At 49.4% G+C, this 16,480-nt stretch overlaps 1 protein-coding gene and 1 long non-coding RNA gene across 2 annotated transcripts in view; one reads left to right on the top strand and one right to left on the bottom strand.

Annotated features, from left to right (window-relative positions):
• LOC146806075 (uncharacterized) overlaps positions 1–12,868 on the bottom strand; it is a 200,584-nt gene extending 187,716 nt beyond the window's left edge. The window contains exon 1 of the long non-coding RNA XR_014967980.1: positions 12,374–12,868. This is a non-coding gene — a long non-coding RNA (uncharacterized LOC146806075). The remainder of the gene's footprint in view (positions 1–12,373) is intronic.
• The window catches only part of ATG16L2 (autophagy related 16 like 2), a 694,312-nt gene that overhangs the window by 442,483 nt on the left and 235,349 nt on the right, over positions 1–16,480 (top strand). The window lies entirely within an intron of this gene.

Genomic DNA, 16,480 nt, shown 5'->3' with positions numbered 1-16,480 from the left:
TGGTGGACATGGTGGTGGAGGAAGTAGTGGTGGTGGACGTGGTGGTGGACATGGTGGTGGACATGGTGGTGGTGGACGTGGTGGTGGACATGGTGGTGGTGGACGTGGTGGTGGTGAACATGGTGGTGGATGTGGTGGTGGTGGACGATGTGGTGGTGGATGTGGTGGTGGACGTGGTGGGGATGGACATGGTGGTGGTGGATGTGGTGGATCTGGTGGTGGTGGACCTGGTGGTGGTGGACCTGGGGATGGTGGTGGAGGACATGGTGGTGGTGAATGTGGTGGTGATGGGCGTGGTGGTGGATGTGGTGGTGGTGGATGTGGTGGTGGACATGGTGGTGGTGGTGGACATGGTGGAAGAGGTGGTGATGGTGGACGTGGTGGTGGTGGTGGACGTTGTGATGGTGGTTGTGGACATGGTGGCGGTGGATGTGGATGTGGTGGCGGTGGACCTGGTGGTGGCGGTAGACACGATGGTGGTGGACGTGATGGTGGATGTGGTGGTGGTGGATGCAGTGGATGAGGAAATGGTGCTGGTGGACGTGGTGGTGGTGGACGTGGTGGTGGTGGACGTGGTGGTGGTGAACCTGGTGGTGGTGAATGTGTTGGTGGCGGACATGGTGGTGGTGGACCCTAGTGGTGGACATGGTGGTGGTGGATGTGGTGGTGGACATGGTAGTGGTGGATGTGGTAGTGGTGGATGTGGTGGTGGATGTGGTTGTGGATGTGGTGGTTGACGTGGTGGTGGTGGACGTGGTGATGGATGTGGTGGTGGTGGACAATGTGGTGGTGGTGGATGTGGTGGTGAACGTGGTGGGGATGGACATGGTGGTGGTGGATGTGGTGGTGGTGGACCTGGTGGTGGTGGTGGGCGTGGTGGTGGTGGACATGGTGGTGGATGTGGTGGTGGTGGACCTGGTGGTGGTGAATGTGGTGGTGGTGGGCGTGGTGGTGGTGGACACGGTGGTGGTGGTGGACATGGTGGTTGTGGACATGGTGGACGTGGTGGTGGACATGGTGGTGGAGGAAGTAGTGGTGGTGAACGTGGTGGTGGTGGACATGGTGGTGGTGGACGTGGTGGTGGTGGACATGGTGGTGGTGGACGTGGTGGTGATGGAATTGATGCACGTGGTGGTGGTGGATGTGGTGGTGGACATGGTGGTGGTGGACGTTGTGGTGTTCATGGTGGTGGTGCTGGTGGTGGACGTGGTGGACATGGTGGATGTGGTAGTGGTGGATGCGGTGGAGAAGGAAATGGTGCTGGTGGACGTGTTGGTGGTGGACGTGGTGGTGGTGGACATGGTGGTGGTGGATGTGGTGGTGGTGGACATGGTGGTGGTGGACCCTAGTGGTGGACGTGGTGGTGGTGGATGGTGGAGGTGGACATGGTAGTGGTGGATGTGGTGGTGGTGGACGTGGTGGTGGTGGACATGATGGTAGACGTGGTGGTGGATGTGGTGGTTGACGTGGTGGTGGACGTGGGCGTGGTGATGGATGTGGTGGTGGTGGACGATGTGGTGGTGGTGGATGTGGTGGTGGACATGGTGGGGATGGACATGGTGGTGGTGGTGGATGTGGTGGTGGTGGTCCTGGTGGTGGTGGTGGTAAATGTGGTGGTGGTGGGCATGGTGATGGTGGTGGACATGGTGGTGGTGGTGGACATGGTGGTGGTGGACGTTGTGGTGTTCATGGTGGTGGTGCTGGTGGTGGACGTGGTGGTGGACGTGGTGGACATGGTGGTGATGGACGTGGTGGTGGTGAACATGGTGGTGGATGTGGTGGTGGTGGTGGACGTGGTGGTGATGGAATTGATGCACGTGGTGGTGGTGGATGTGGTGGTGGACATGGTGGTGGTGGACGTTGTGGTGTTCATGGTGGTGGTGGTGGATGTGGTGGTGGACGTGGTGGACATGGTGGATGTGGTGGTGGTGGATGCGGTGGAGAAGGAAATGGTGCTGGTGGACGTGGTGGTGGTGGACGTGGTGGTGGTGGACATGGTGGTGGTGGATGTGGTGGTGGTGGACATGGTGGTGGTGGACCCTAGTGGTGGTGGTGGATGTGGTGGTGGACATGGTAGTGGTGGATGTGGTAGGGTTGGATGTGGTGGTGGTGGACGTGGTGGTGGTGGACATGATGGTAGACGTGGTGGTGGATGGGGTGGTTGACGTGGTGGTGGTGGTGGGCGTGGTGATGGATGTGGTGGTGGTGGACGATGTGGTGGTGGTGGATGTGGTGGTGGACATGGTGGGGATGGACATGGTGGTGGTGGATGTGGTGGTGGTGGACCTGATGGTGGTGGTGGTGAATGTGGTGGTGGTGGGTGTGGTGGTGGTGGACATGGTGGTGGTGGACATGGTGGACATGGTGGTGGTGGACGTGGTGGATGTGGTGGTGGACATGGTGGTGGAGGAAGTAGTGGTGGTGGACGTGGTGGTGGTGGACGTGGTGGTGGATGTGGTGGTGGTGGTAGACGTGGTAGTTGTGGACATGATGCACGTGGTGGTGGTGGACGTGGTGGTGGTGAAGTAGTAGTGGTGGACGTGGTGGTGGTGGACGTGATGGTGGTGGATGTGGTGGTGGTGGACGTGGTGATGGTGGACATGGTGGTGGTGGACGTGGTGGTGGTGAAAATGGTGGTGGATGTGGTGGTGGTGGACGTGGTGGTGGTGGAATTGATGCACGTGGTGGTGGTGGATGTGGTGATGGACATGGTGGTGGACTTGGTGGTGGTGAAGGATGTAGTGGTGGTGGATGTGATGATGGTGGATGTGGTGGTCGACCTGGTGGTGGTGGTGGACATGGTGGTCTTCATGGTGGTGGTGCTGGTGGTGGACATGGTGGACGTGGTGGACGTGGTGGTGATGGTGGATGTGGTGGTGGTGGTGGACGTGGTGGTGGTGGTGGACATGGTGGTGGACGTGGTGGTGGAGGTGGTGGACGTGGTGGTGGTGGACGTGGTGGTGTTGGTGGACATTGTGGTGGTGGATGTGGTGGTGGTGGTGGACATGGTGGTGGTGGACTTGGTGGTGGTGGACTTGGTGGTGGTGGTGGTGGACGTGGTGGTGGTGGTGGTGGTGGACGTGGATGAGCCCTGGCAATTTCACTGTGGTTGGCTCTATGGTATCTTTCCTCCATAAATGAAAGCAATTGTTGATAGTTATTTTTTAAATCATAGCAGATAAAGTACTGCCACTACTTGAGTTATTCAAGCATTTTAAGCCCCACAGCCCCTAGTAAGAAAGCGACATGCAAACATAATGCAATGCAGTAAAATGGAATGTGCTGGGACACTTTGGAGAGAGAGCCGTGCACGAGTGAAAACAAATAATGCGATATTTTATGGCTCAGTAGTGTCTGCTTTATATTGTGGCTATTGTTAATTGTTGTTACAAAGAGCATTGTAAGACGAATTGCTGTCTCTGTGCGACATGCGACCTGCGACAATAAAGAGAGAGAGCGAAAGAGAGTGCGAGCGACAGAAAGGGAGGGGGGAATGAAAACTAAATAAAAGTGCGTCCCATGCTCTGTTTAATCACTGAATGACTAATGCTGGAATGCAAACAAGCAGCAGCTGTTTTAAAGCACACTTGTGCTTGTGCTGGCCTCTGCCTTGTGGGAGCGAGCAGCGGCGGCGCCAAAGCCATATGTTTTCAATAAGAACGCGTGCCGCTGCTCGCTCTAGCAAGGTGGATGCCAGCACAAGCACAAGTGTGCTTGAAAAGGACCAGACCGATGGCTAAAGGCCCTCCTAGAGCAGGCGAGACCTAGAAAGCTCACATTGTCCTTGACGACAAACTCTTGAGGAACAAACAGGTCATCGCTGTGATCGCATCCTACTGCCACATCCTTAAAATGTTTCACAAGATCTTCAAATGGATCCCATCACACACAAGATGCATTGTTAGAACGGGGGGTGGGTCTCTAGTTGGCAATGGTATACACCTTTGATCTAATAGGGACCCTTGCTTCTAGTCAGGGAAAGTGGATTACACTCCTGGATAACCCTAGCTCACCCCCTTGGTAGCTTGGCACGAGAAGACCGTCTTATCTCAGAGGCAGTGTGTTAAGCATTTGTGAACACATACAGTAACCCAGTGAAAACACTACAGGTGGACACTACACAGGTTGTAGAAAAATAAGTATTCTTTATATAGACTTAACACAAGACCACAAACGACAAAAATCCACAATACTGTACTCAAAATAGACTTAAAGATGGTAGAAGTAACTTAGTTCGTAATTATGATAAATGCAACACGTTTCTCACAAAAGTACCTTGGATGCGTAACGTAAAACAAACAAAAGGTTCGCAGGGAGGGAGATGCGTCGGTTCCTTGCTTCGGGGGAGGCCATGCGTCGCTCCTCAATACTTGTGCAGAGTAGGGGATGAGTCTTGTTTCTTACCGGAGAGGAGGTGATGCGTTGATTCACGTACTGCGTTCCGGTTACGATGCGGCAAGATGGCACCTCGATGCAATGTGACAATCCGGTGTGATGCGATAAGATGGCGCCCTTGATGCGATTCGACCGTGCGGCGAACTCTGTAACTTTGGAGCCGCGACAGGCCCTGCGACACGCTTCTCCGGTGTTGCGGCGGCGGCCTCTGCGGCGGCGACATGCTTCTCCGGCTATGCGACGGCACAGCTGCGACGGCTTCACGCTTCTCATTGAGTCGCGCTTCCAGCTCCCAGCAAGGACATTCAGAGGGGATCTGGTGGTGAAGTCTTGTAGCCCTGAGACTTCAACAGGAGGTAAGCACAATTTCAAGCCCTTGGAGAAATATTCTGCAAGATGATGAAAGTACCTTAAAAGTTCCTTCTCCTTTCCTTGGCAAGGAAGAAACCACTGCAGGCTAACCCAGCAAACAGCACACTGGCAGAGGGGCAGTCCAAAACTCCTGCAGCTTCCTTGATTCTTCTCCTTGGCAAAGGTTTGTCTTGTTTTCCCAGAAGTGATCTAAAGTCTTGGGTTTTGGTCCCCCATAGTTATACTACTATTCTCTTTGTCCTCTGAAGGCAGAGGGTCCTGTACCTAGTCCAAACCAGTTCTAGGTGCATTCTGCCAGTGCACACCTTCTTCCTTTGTCAGTGTGTGCCAGGGTCATCAGGCGCACCACAGGAGGTGGAGCCAGCATTCTGGAAGGCAGGCACAGCCTTATTCAGGCCCAGGTGCTACTCCTCCCCCATTCCTCATGCAGATAGGTCTATTCAGCCTAGTGCTGACTCACCCTGTCTCCTGGAGCCGCCCAGCCCCTGTCACTCACAAAACCAGACATACAATACACAAGCTAGCAGAGGCAGGCTGGATGATTAGGCAAGAAAATACCTACTTTCTAAAAGTAGTATTTTCAAACACAGAATGTTAAAACCAACTTCACTAAAAGATGTATTTTATAATTCTGAGTTCAGGCATACTAAACTCGAATTTCTACCATGTTCCCTGGGTCAGTTAGGATTATAAGATGTTATAATCAAACTGCCCATTCTGGCTTATGGGGACAGGTAGCCTTGCAATAGTGAAAAACGAAATAGGCTTGTAATTCACTATCAGGTCATGCCACACACATCAGGGCATGACCTACCTTTCTACATACAATGCACCCTGTCCTAGGACCTGCCTTAGGGGTGTCTGATATGTAGAAAAGGGAAGGTTTAGGGACTGGCAAGTGGGTGCATTTGCCAAGTCGACATGGCAGTCACAGACTGCACACAGGCTCGGCAATGACAGATCTGAGACACACTTTACGAGCTGCTTCTGAGGGTGGCACAACCAGTGTTGCAAGCCCACCAGCAGCATCATTTGATTTACAGGCCCTGGGCACACATGGTGCACTATACTAAGGTCTGACAAGTAAATCAAATAAGCCAATCATGGAGTCACCAATTCAGTATAACAATTTAACACAGGGAGCACTTGCACGGTGGCACTGAATAGCAGTGGCACAGTGCCCAAAGCACCTAAGCCAGCAAAACATATCAAAAACAGGAGACAACAGCCAAAAATGGAAAGGAGACTCACGCCAATGGTACCAGGTCTAACACGCATTGTTACCCAGACCCTCATCACCACCAGACTCTGCTTCTCCAACCAACTCACACAAAGAATCCCAACCATTCAAAACACCACTGCCAGACTCATCCTAGACATCCCCAGAAGCGCCCATATCACTCCCTACCTCTATGAAGTACACTTGCTACCCATCCAGAAATGTTGCATACTCAAGTTGCTCATCCACACCTAAAGAAAAACCACAGCACAGGACCAGCCTCTCTCCACGACTGACGCCAACTCTACCAAGCCTCCAGACAGCTACGCCGCACCTTTCTCTCCCTTGCACAAATTATTCGCATCTACAGAAGTAAGACATGAGGGTGCACTTTCTCCTTCATCACCGCCAAAAACTGGAACAAACTCCCTCTACACATCAGAACTGCCACTCCACTCCTAAACTTCCTTAAGACATTAAAGATCTGGCTGTTCAACTAGGTACAACACCGGTCCTCAGCTCCTGCTCCAGTGCCTAATTGCGGCTGATAAGCAGCGCCATACAATTTAACATAACATGACATGACATAACATAAAAGTGCATTGAGGGGCCATTAATGGCAAGATGGGAGGGTGGATCAGGGTGCAGCCTAATTTACACTTTAATAACATGCGTCCTGCCTCCACACAAGGAGCTGCATACCCCCTGTAGTTAGTCGGGAACCAGGGCAGGGAAGACAGGATGTCTGGGGACTTCAAGGGCTAGAAGTATCAACCACCTTCCATAGGAAGGGTATCATGTATAAGTATTGGACCTCAGACACCACCTCTTTAGTATACTTCTTGACCTGTAGATAATCTGCATCGAAAGAAGGACTGCCACACTGCTTGCCACACTGCTTGACTGCTGATCGGAAGGACTGCTGCCCTGCTGTGCTGAACTCCTGCTCTCATTCCTGATTTAGAAGGACTGGACCTGCATCTGTTGAACATGGACACCAAAGTGACTCCAAGGGCTAGGAGGCTGGCCTCCTGAGTTGACCCTCAGGAACAGAAAGCTCCAACAACCTCTACCCAGCACCTGCGCTCTGCCATCTGTGAGTCTACACTGACCAGTGGTGCTTGGACCCTTAGAAGTGAGCCAAAGGTGCTTTGCCAGTCTCTGTGGACTCAGCGGAACCGACACATCTCGTCTGCAGTGCAGCGCAACCCTGTGCAAAACTGACGCATTGCAGATGCTGAGTGGATCATGGCAAAGAACTTCATTGCAGCCTTATTGGAACCGTCGCTGCGCAATTCATGCTCGGCGCAGACCCTTGCATTCTTAGTCGATGACAGCCTCTACGACAACGACGGACTCCACATTGCAGCTCCTCGGAACTGACGCATCACCCTTACTGCGCAATGCATCCTCACAGCTGGACTTCACAAAGCAAGCCCTGTTGATGGGATCCTCAACAATGAGAAGAACCAAAAAGGGGGAATGAGGGTGGGCTTTTATTAACCAGGGCCAGCATACATGCCCAAAGATCTATATAAACAGTATTGGTATGCAGTTCCTAATGAAAAAACAGGTTGTAAGTATGAATCAAAAAACTCCAAAAGGAGTGGCAGAACAGGAGAATAATCTCCTTTTCGGAAAAAGGCCCTCACACACCCAGCCAGCTAGGTGTCTTGCTTCATCATCGGGTCTGCTTCTACTCGGGCCGGCGCTGCAATGCCCGATCAGGCGCTCGTGATGGGACCTACCTTGCGGAGATCTTTATTCCTTAGGCCGTTCGGTGACGTGCAAGTAAGGGCCCTAATATAGTGTAGGTGAAAGTGATGTGTAGAGTAAAGTGAAATTTAAAATAGGAAAAGATAGTCCAATCAAAATAATTTTAATGAGGCTGGCTACTTCCCTAATTAAAAAAGGAAAATGCGCGTATATTCACTCAATGGTGTGAGGTTCTACGCTTATAAATGAGATCGACATGTTTCTTGCCCTTATATCAAGTAGATGGCAATTCCTCAGGACCTATAGAGTACTACCTACACTTTTTGGTAGTGGTAACCTAACACTTATTTAGTGAGCAGTGACCACCGTTACAGCACCCTAAAAAGTGGTGGTACCTGTAGTTCAGAAATAAAAAGTAACAACCTGTAATGTAAACAAAATTACAACCGTCCGAAAAAAACAACAGCAATATTATGTCTATCAAAGACAAGTTGTATTCATTAGACTGGTGCACCAAAACAGTGTATGCGGTGCATCACACGCATGCAAGTGGCCAGTGAATCATGGCATGCTTAGTACACGAATCCTATTTTTTAACAAATATGTGAGCTTGTCGATGGGGAAAGTTGAAATGGTAGAAGTTAAAACATGTGTGTATAAATAAAATAAAGGTTCTCACCCTATTAGGGTCAGTTGTGGGCCACAACAGTACCGGCCGGTGTAGACACTGAACTGTAGTGTCCTGGTATATGATAAAAGTTGTTTAGCAAGACGAAGACATTTATAAATGCCAACAACAACGAAACAATTGAGATGTCAGTATGGTTAAAAAATTCTTAGTTGATGACAGCCTCTACGACAACGACGGACTCCACATTGCAGCTCCTCGGAACTGACGCATCGCCCTTACTGCGCAATGCATCCTCACAGCTGGACTTCACAAAGCAAGCCCTGTTGATGGGATCCTCAACAATGACACAGGTCCTCGCATCGCAGCCTTGCTGGATCTTGGAACCAATGCATTGCTTTGGCTGCGCGGCGCAGCTTTGATGCAGACCCTCGCAACGCTCCACAAACCATGATTTAAGGTACTTGGTTCAGCTGACCTTGGTGGGTACCTGCAGCCGGCCCACGCTCCATTGCAGTTGGCCTGAACTTATGACTGTCCCAGTCCGGCGTGACCATATATCCACAGTTGGTGCTTTTTACCGCTGTCATCACCAAAATATTTAAAATTACATATTTCAGGTTCTACTGATTGAATTTGTGTCGTTCTGGTCTTGTTTTATGTATTTAAAATGACTCTATTCTAAATCTGTTGTGGGATCCTTTTGTGGTGTGTTTACACTGTGTTACACCTTGCCTCAGAGTTAAGTTTGACTGCTCTGTGCCAAACTGCCCGAGGGTTGAGCACAGTTTAATTTAGGGTTTGCTTGTAACACCCTGAGAAGAATTGTGGTTGCTACTTGAGAATGGTTTATCCCCTCTCAACCAGTAACCCAATTTCTTACACATGCAAAACATGAATGTTCACTAGGTGCCTGCAGCTTTATCGAGCTAAATGTAAGGCAATATTTTTGGGCTATTAAGGAGGTTCACCCTGAAAAAAAGACATATTCGATCCTGGGTAAAGCTCTCCAAATGGCACTCGAGTACAAAGAAAAGTGTCTTTTCTGACATTTCTTTGTGATCTTAAATCAGAGCAATTGTCAAAAGCCACTTTCACTCACCCCTTTGTCCTGGTGACAGCTTCCCGCTTTAGATTCCTTGCCCAGAGCATTCAGTCTTCCGGTGGCTTAAAATGCAGTAGTCATTCTGCAGTCCTATTTGATTTAAAATAATAAACCGGTCTGTGACATTGCTTGTTTAATTATATTGCGTTCATAGACCAATCTACTCACTGTCTTGTGTTTCTGACTGGTAAAAAGTAGCAAATATTACTTTTTTACCATTAGGTGGCAGCAAAGGATGAATAATGCACCAAAACCCAAAGTTTATGAAACTGATCTGATAGTTGCAGGTAAAACGCTGGACAATTGTTAGAACGTGGGTACTCGCAAACTTTTTCTCGGGGCCAAAAGTGGGCCTGCACTTGGGGTGAGGGCGGTGCTACTAGAGTAAAAAAAAAATACACATTTTCAAAACATTACTAGACTATACTGTATTTCAAAAGCAGCTGTAGCTACAAAGCTACAAGGAGGAGCTTTTCAAACAATTGAATGACCTCTCAAAGTGGTATTGGGGCTGATCCATGCCTCCAAAGCCAAGTCCGTATTTGCAAAGGGATGCGAGGGGCATCATGACCCACACAGTCCTTTGCCGCTCATGAGCCATGGTCTGTCCCCAATTATAACAGTGGCAAGATTGTGGCATTTTAGATCTGATTATATAAGATTACACAGTAGTGGCAGGTTACATTTCACTTTACATTGAAAAGGTGATGTTTGAGTTGCTTATACCTTTAATGCCTTTTACCACGTTTACACAACTCTTTCCAATCAAAAAGCATTCAAGGGTAATATATTGCACATAGCTACTAAGTTTTCAGATTGCTTATGTGTGACATTATCAGGTGCTCAGCCTACTCATGCGTAACATTGCATTGCCTATGTGTGACGCTTCAAGGGGCACCTTATTGCCAGGAAAACAAGCGGTGAAATCAATGAAATGAGATTAATAGAGCAGAGAGAAGTTCTGTAAGTTACATTGAAACAGCTGCGTTGGCCACAACACCCTTTTGGATGGCCATCAATAAACTTTTGGGTTACAAAATGATAGTACTATAGCTCAGGCAACAGTTCGTCATCATAGCAGGTGTCCAGGTGCTTAAAGCTTTTAAAATGCGGTACAACGCAGATACAAATGTCCAGAGGTACGAAAAATTCAACCAACTTTCAAATGAATGAGTTCAGGATATGTGTGCAGGACAAAGACCTGTTGCATTTGATTCAAGGTAGTATAATGTTACGTCATATAAAGAAATTAGGCCATCATACAGGGCTTTAAGTGGGCCTGGTCTCACGGGCGCTGAGCACCGAAAGTTTTTTCAAGGGGGCCTCGAAACGGGCTCGGTTTTGTGCCCTGGCACAGGCGGTCCGGTTTTTTTCCGGACTGTAGTGACAGCAGGCACGTCGATGTGCTTGTGCTCACACTACTCACTAGTGGAGAAGTTACGGTATGATGTCATCAATGGCGGCTGGTGACATTTGAAAGTGGTGGGCGTAAAACAATTGTTGTACTTCACTGCGGCGAGCGAGCGTAGTACGCAAGCCTGAACTGCCTACGGTGGTTGTCCCCCATAGAAATCTTTGACGCCCCCATGAAGGAGCTGCCACTGGCTCTGGAGCCCCCACCTCATCCCCCTGCGTCAGGCTCCTCGGTGTCGTACTATCCTCTCTTCCTGCTGAACTGCTCCCATTCCAAAGGGTGGAATGACGGGGCATCTTTCAACAAGGATGGGGGGCCTAGGGTGACCAGATTCTCAAAACAAAAAACGGGGACAGGTCATAGACATAGAAGTAGGACTAAGGTTTGCAGTAACCATCGACATAAAAGTAGGACTATTTGACAGCTGTGATAAACATAGAAAAAGGACTACGACAGCTCCCTCCAAGACCGAGATGAAGCATTACAGATGACAAATCAGAGGTCTTTTATCGGCAGTAACCATTAATTCCATTTAAACAGACTTTGCCTCAACATTTGCTTTAGTCCAATAAGTAAATAGTTTAGAACATATAAGACAGGGCTGGCTTTAGTGCTGGTGGCGCCCTGTGCGACAATGTTTGTTGGCGCCCCCCCCCCCCCCCAAATGACCACCTCCACCACGGATTCTCTCACTAGCACCCTTTAACAGTGACCAAGTCACCATAACCACACTCTATCAGATGCATTGAATTAGTTATATAGCGCCACTCATACCAGTGTAGGGTGTCCAAGCACTTTGCATCACACACACATTACACAGAGACAATCAATCATACGTGTGTAAATGAGTGTATAGGAAATGTTACATAAGCCAAAGGACTGAAAGTGTAGGATTCACATGTCATCCATACTGGTAGGCAGTATAGTTTAAGAGTGCTTGGTGTGGAGAAGCACAAACGCAGAGTCGAAAAAGAAACAGCATAGTTGGGAGTTTTCTTTAATATTAAGAATCGATTTCTAGCCAGATTAACCCTTTTTGAAACATTAATCAATGTTCTAATAATGTATACTTTGCAGTGTGTATGCAGTTCTAGGATGAAAGTTAATAGCTCACTATTCTCTATTAGGACTTTAAGTTATAAATTGCAAGTAACAAAAGGATGTCTCTTTTGAAAGCAGTAACCCTGCTGATCTGTTTACATCATACGTACACTGTAATCTACTTGGTACACGTTCTTTGCAGCAGGCATATTAACCCTCTGCACTAACTTCAGCCAAGTCAAAACCTCAACTATACAAAATGCTGATCTCTCTCCAGGAAGATAATTAATCACACTCTTGACATTTATGTGAGGCCTGGTAATTGCCGGGGGAAAGAAACGCTGCAGCAGGTGCTTCAAAAGCTTAATAAACTTTCAAACACGGCGCCCCCAGGAAGCCAGCACTGGTGCAGTGGCACCGGTCGCACTGCCCTAAAGCCGGCCCTGATATAAGATATAAAACTCTCAGGGTTAAAATACTTACGTTGCGGGCTTGCAGGCTGGGAGGGCAAGGATTCCTGGATGATGCAGCTCTGATGCAAGGCAGTGTCCCGACGGTGCTGGTAGGGCTGGGGAGGCGTCACAAAGCTGCTGCTGGATTCTGCTGTAGTTTGAGACTGTCCGACCCTCGCTCGCTTTAAGGCAGAGCAGGGTCACGGTGGATTGCTGCAGGCTGTAAAATCAGGGTCATGCCGCTCACAGGTGGTTCTAACCAGCTGCATGATGACGTAGATGGCGCTGTGTAGACAAAGAGAAGGGAAATCCCGAGAGAACATGTCTCTCTTCAAAGGATTTCCCTTCCTGCTACAGCGCTCACCTCAGTGACGTCACCAAGCTGTGCAAACAGAGCATGCGCGCAACCGGAACAGTGAAAAACCGGGACATTTCTTTGTTCAACCCGGACACTGTTCTAAAACGGGGACATTTGACTCCATTGGAGTACAGTGTCGGGACACGGGGACATTTCACAAAAAACGGGGACCGTCCGGGCAAAACCGGGACGTCTGGTCACCCCATTGGGGGCAGATGTAGGTACACCGGGACACGCTAGCGAGAAGGCATCTGCTCTAATCAGCGACCGATCTTAAAATCAATACTCCCTCTTCCCAAACAATCACAAATCATCACCATGCGACCATCACAAAACCCAACTGCGAGGGTAGACGTACCCAAACCTGTGGGAAAGAGGGAGGCAGTGCAAAATAACCACTCCGCTGAACAACCTCTCGAAAAAGGTCTTTAAACACTGACCTGGAATGTCCCATTGCCTCAACTACAACGGGAGAGCACGTTCAAAAGAAAGCAACACAATTAGGTAAAAACACTGAACACCACAACAACATAGTAAAACGTATTCACGTAATAAAAGACTACCCTAGCCATCGCCCACCACATAGGAGGCACACAAACCCAGGCTGCCACAATGCATTCTGAGTAGCCAAAAAAAGGAACTCAAAGAAGTTGAGGCTGTGGAAAGTAAGTAAAGCAGATGCAAAACAAACGGAGCTACGAATAAACAGGTTCATTTTGTAGTTTCAGTTACTTCAACCTGGTGAGAAGTTGTTTGGGAACTGTTGAGTAAAACTGCCAAAAAGTCTTAATGGGGGGAAAATAAAGACGGCGGGGGCTTCTCGGTGGAGCTGCAGACTGCCTACCTTGCCTGTTCTTGGGTCCTGGTGCGCCCCTGTTACCTGGTGGGCTCTCTATTTTGGCCGCTTGCCTTCACCACTTCCTGTTACAGCAAGGGTTCGGATGTGCAGCACGGCTATGCGAGGCAATTTCTCAGCAGTGATTAGAAGCTGGTATTTCACTCTGACTGTTGATCAGATTGGAGCGAGTGAATTGCACTCACTGTTGTCCATCTACTCAGCCCCAATCCTCCCGGCCCCACAGTGAGCCATCAGCCAGGAGATCTCGTGAGCCATTGCACAACCACCAACACTCCAAAAACCAAACTAACCCTCTCCTTTTATCATCTCCTCAGGCCTATCCGCTTTCTCGAGGCTGATCCCTTCTGTGTCCGCCCTTACACATTTTCATCTGCTGCCGTTTGTCATTAAAAGGTGGACACCTTTTATTGTTAATCCCTTTTAACACACGCTTTGATATTTTTTGTCGAGATCAGCCAGTGCTGCGTTATTAAAAATATTGTAGTGCTTCTTGTTGCATTGCCATGATTTCCGTGATTGTTTGCACAATTGTTACATAGTTAAATGTATTTTTCTTCGGGAATGTGTAAGATGAGCTTAAAATAAAAGCCGTGTTACAGACCATTGCATTTATTGACCTATAGTGCACTGGCAGTCTTGGTTGTTGTAACCGTGACCCAGCAGTACATAAGACTACTAGTACCAGCAAAACTGCAAGCAAGCCCAGCACTGCCGAGGCGCCAACCCGGCCAGATTATCCAGCCAAACCTGACCAACCCCAACCCAGCCAAACCACCCTAAAATTAAAAAACACTTACCTGACCGGTGACCGCCTCTTCTCCTGGCCCACGTTGGCGCCTCTCTGCCCCTTCAAACGGTCCGGAACACCACGTCCACGTGATGCAAGTGACTGGCAACCCGGCCCTCAGCCAATCCTGGCGCTGCAGCAGCGCCAGGATTGGCTGACGGCACAGCCTACTCCTCGCCCGCCGCCTGCCCATTAGGAGACCGAGGGGCTCCTAATGGGCATGCGCAAGGCAGCAAAAACACAAGTACGCATGACTGGGCATGGAGTAAAAAATTAAGCTCCATGCCCACTCATGCGCACTTGTGCTGCCTTTCCCAAAGGCGTCTGACAATGATGTCAGTCAACATGACGCTGGACCGCCCACGGTCCGACGTCATGCTGACTGACATTCACAGAGGAGGGACTCGGGAGCTGCGGACATTCACAGAGGAGGGAGCTGCGGGCGCGGGTGCAGGCCGGGGGGCTACGCCCCCACGCCCCAATGGACACACCGTGCCTGGATGTCATGCCAGGGGAGCGTTGTAGGGGAAGGGAAGTCCTTTAAAGAGAGTCATTTTCGCTCTGGATTTCCCTCCTCTTTTTGAAACTCGGGAGCAGAAACATTGTTGTGGCCTCACCAAGGCTTTAAGTGGAAGCTTTTTCATTATATAGAGGCCATGGTTGCTGCTTATTTCATTGCATCCAGAAACAGCAAAATACAAGTCGGGCGGCACACTATGCTAAGCACAGATTTTTAGCCTACGTGTTTTAAGCCACGCCCTTATTTACATTGGCCACGCCCCTGTTAGAGACCCCCCCAGTTTTTCCATCAGACTTAAAGCCCTGCCATCACATAGTACACATGACAACTAACCTGTAGGAAGGCGGAACACGAGGAAGACAGGCTGGCGGTGAGCAGGCTGGCAAATAAGCAAGAATGCTGGCAGCCATCAGGTTGGCAAAGAAGCTCAAGCTGGTCAGCTGGCAGAGAGTAAAGTAGCAGCCTGGTCCGATCCACGGGAGGCCCCCTGATGCAGTCCTCAATGGCGGCGAAGAGTGCTGGCAAAAGCAGTCTGCACTCGGCGTGAAAAGAGCAGGCTGCAGGCAGAGACGGTGTATCCAAAGGCAGCAGCTTTCTGAAAGGCCCCGTAAAAGTCGGCTGTGAATGTGCAACAGCTGACTTTTAAAGGGCCTTTGCTTCCCGCCAGTGGCAGGCGCGTGATGTCACAGAGGCTTTCAGTAAACACATAAGAGGGCAATTAAAACATGCGTAGTGAAGCTGCTATGGTGCATGCTCCAGGTGCCCTCTTTTGTGTCTACTGAGAGCCCACTACAAGGTCCACCCGCCGCCAAAGAAGTCTGCCAGGGCCTTACTGTGAATATCTCGGACCAAGTTATAACCACTAGTCAAACGGCTTTCTTTTTTCATGAAATACACTTCTCACTTTCTCTGCACGACTAAGAACAACTGTATTTCTCTACTAACGATAGAATGACTCCATCAACATTTACATTTGTTGTAGATGACAGTATGACAAGAAACCTCATGTATTCTCTGTGCAATGCTCCTAACTAGCCACTTCCATGGCCAAGTCATTCCTTCACAAGCTCCAGATTCCAGACAGGTTTCTTTCCATTCGAATCACCATGAACGCTTACACCTTCACCCTTGTTACACTGTACGCCCCCAACGACCACCAGAAACAGTTTACACTTAGGGCCATGGGTCCAGTCACAGCCACTGCCCGCTCTGATTTACTGGTGAGGATCGACTTTAATCAACTCCCTTGACAGATCAACACAAAGAGTGGGCCAGTCAGGAGCTTTCACGGACACCGTGCTACATTGGCTGATGTGGGCCTAGTGGATGCCTGGCGCACTGACCATCCCACCTCGAGGGGGTATACTTTCTTCTCTGCTACAGACCAGGCCTACACCAAAATAAACTAATTCGTAGTCTCCCCACGCAGTCTTACAACCCTGCGACAGACCAACATTGAGGTGGTGCCATTGTCCGACCGATCCCACTAACATTTAATATACCTTGCAGTGGGGTTCAAGGTCACACCTCTTGACTTCACGATAAACTGCTCACATACGACTCCACTAAAAAATAGATACTGGACACTATTCAGCACTTTCTCAAAGATAACAC

Source organism: Triturus cristatus, chromosome 8 (assembly GCF_964204655.1).
Source record: "Triturus cristatus chromosome 8, aTriCri1.1, whole genome shotgun sequence".
Taxonomy (NCBI): Eukaryota; Metazoa; Chordata; class Amphibia; order Caudata; family Salamandridae; genus Triturus; species Triturus cristatus.
Note: the sequence above shows the minus strand (reverse complement) of the source record. Positions and strands in the feature narration are given on the sequence as shown.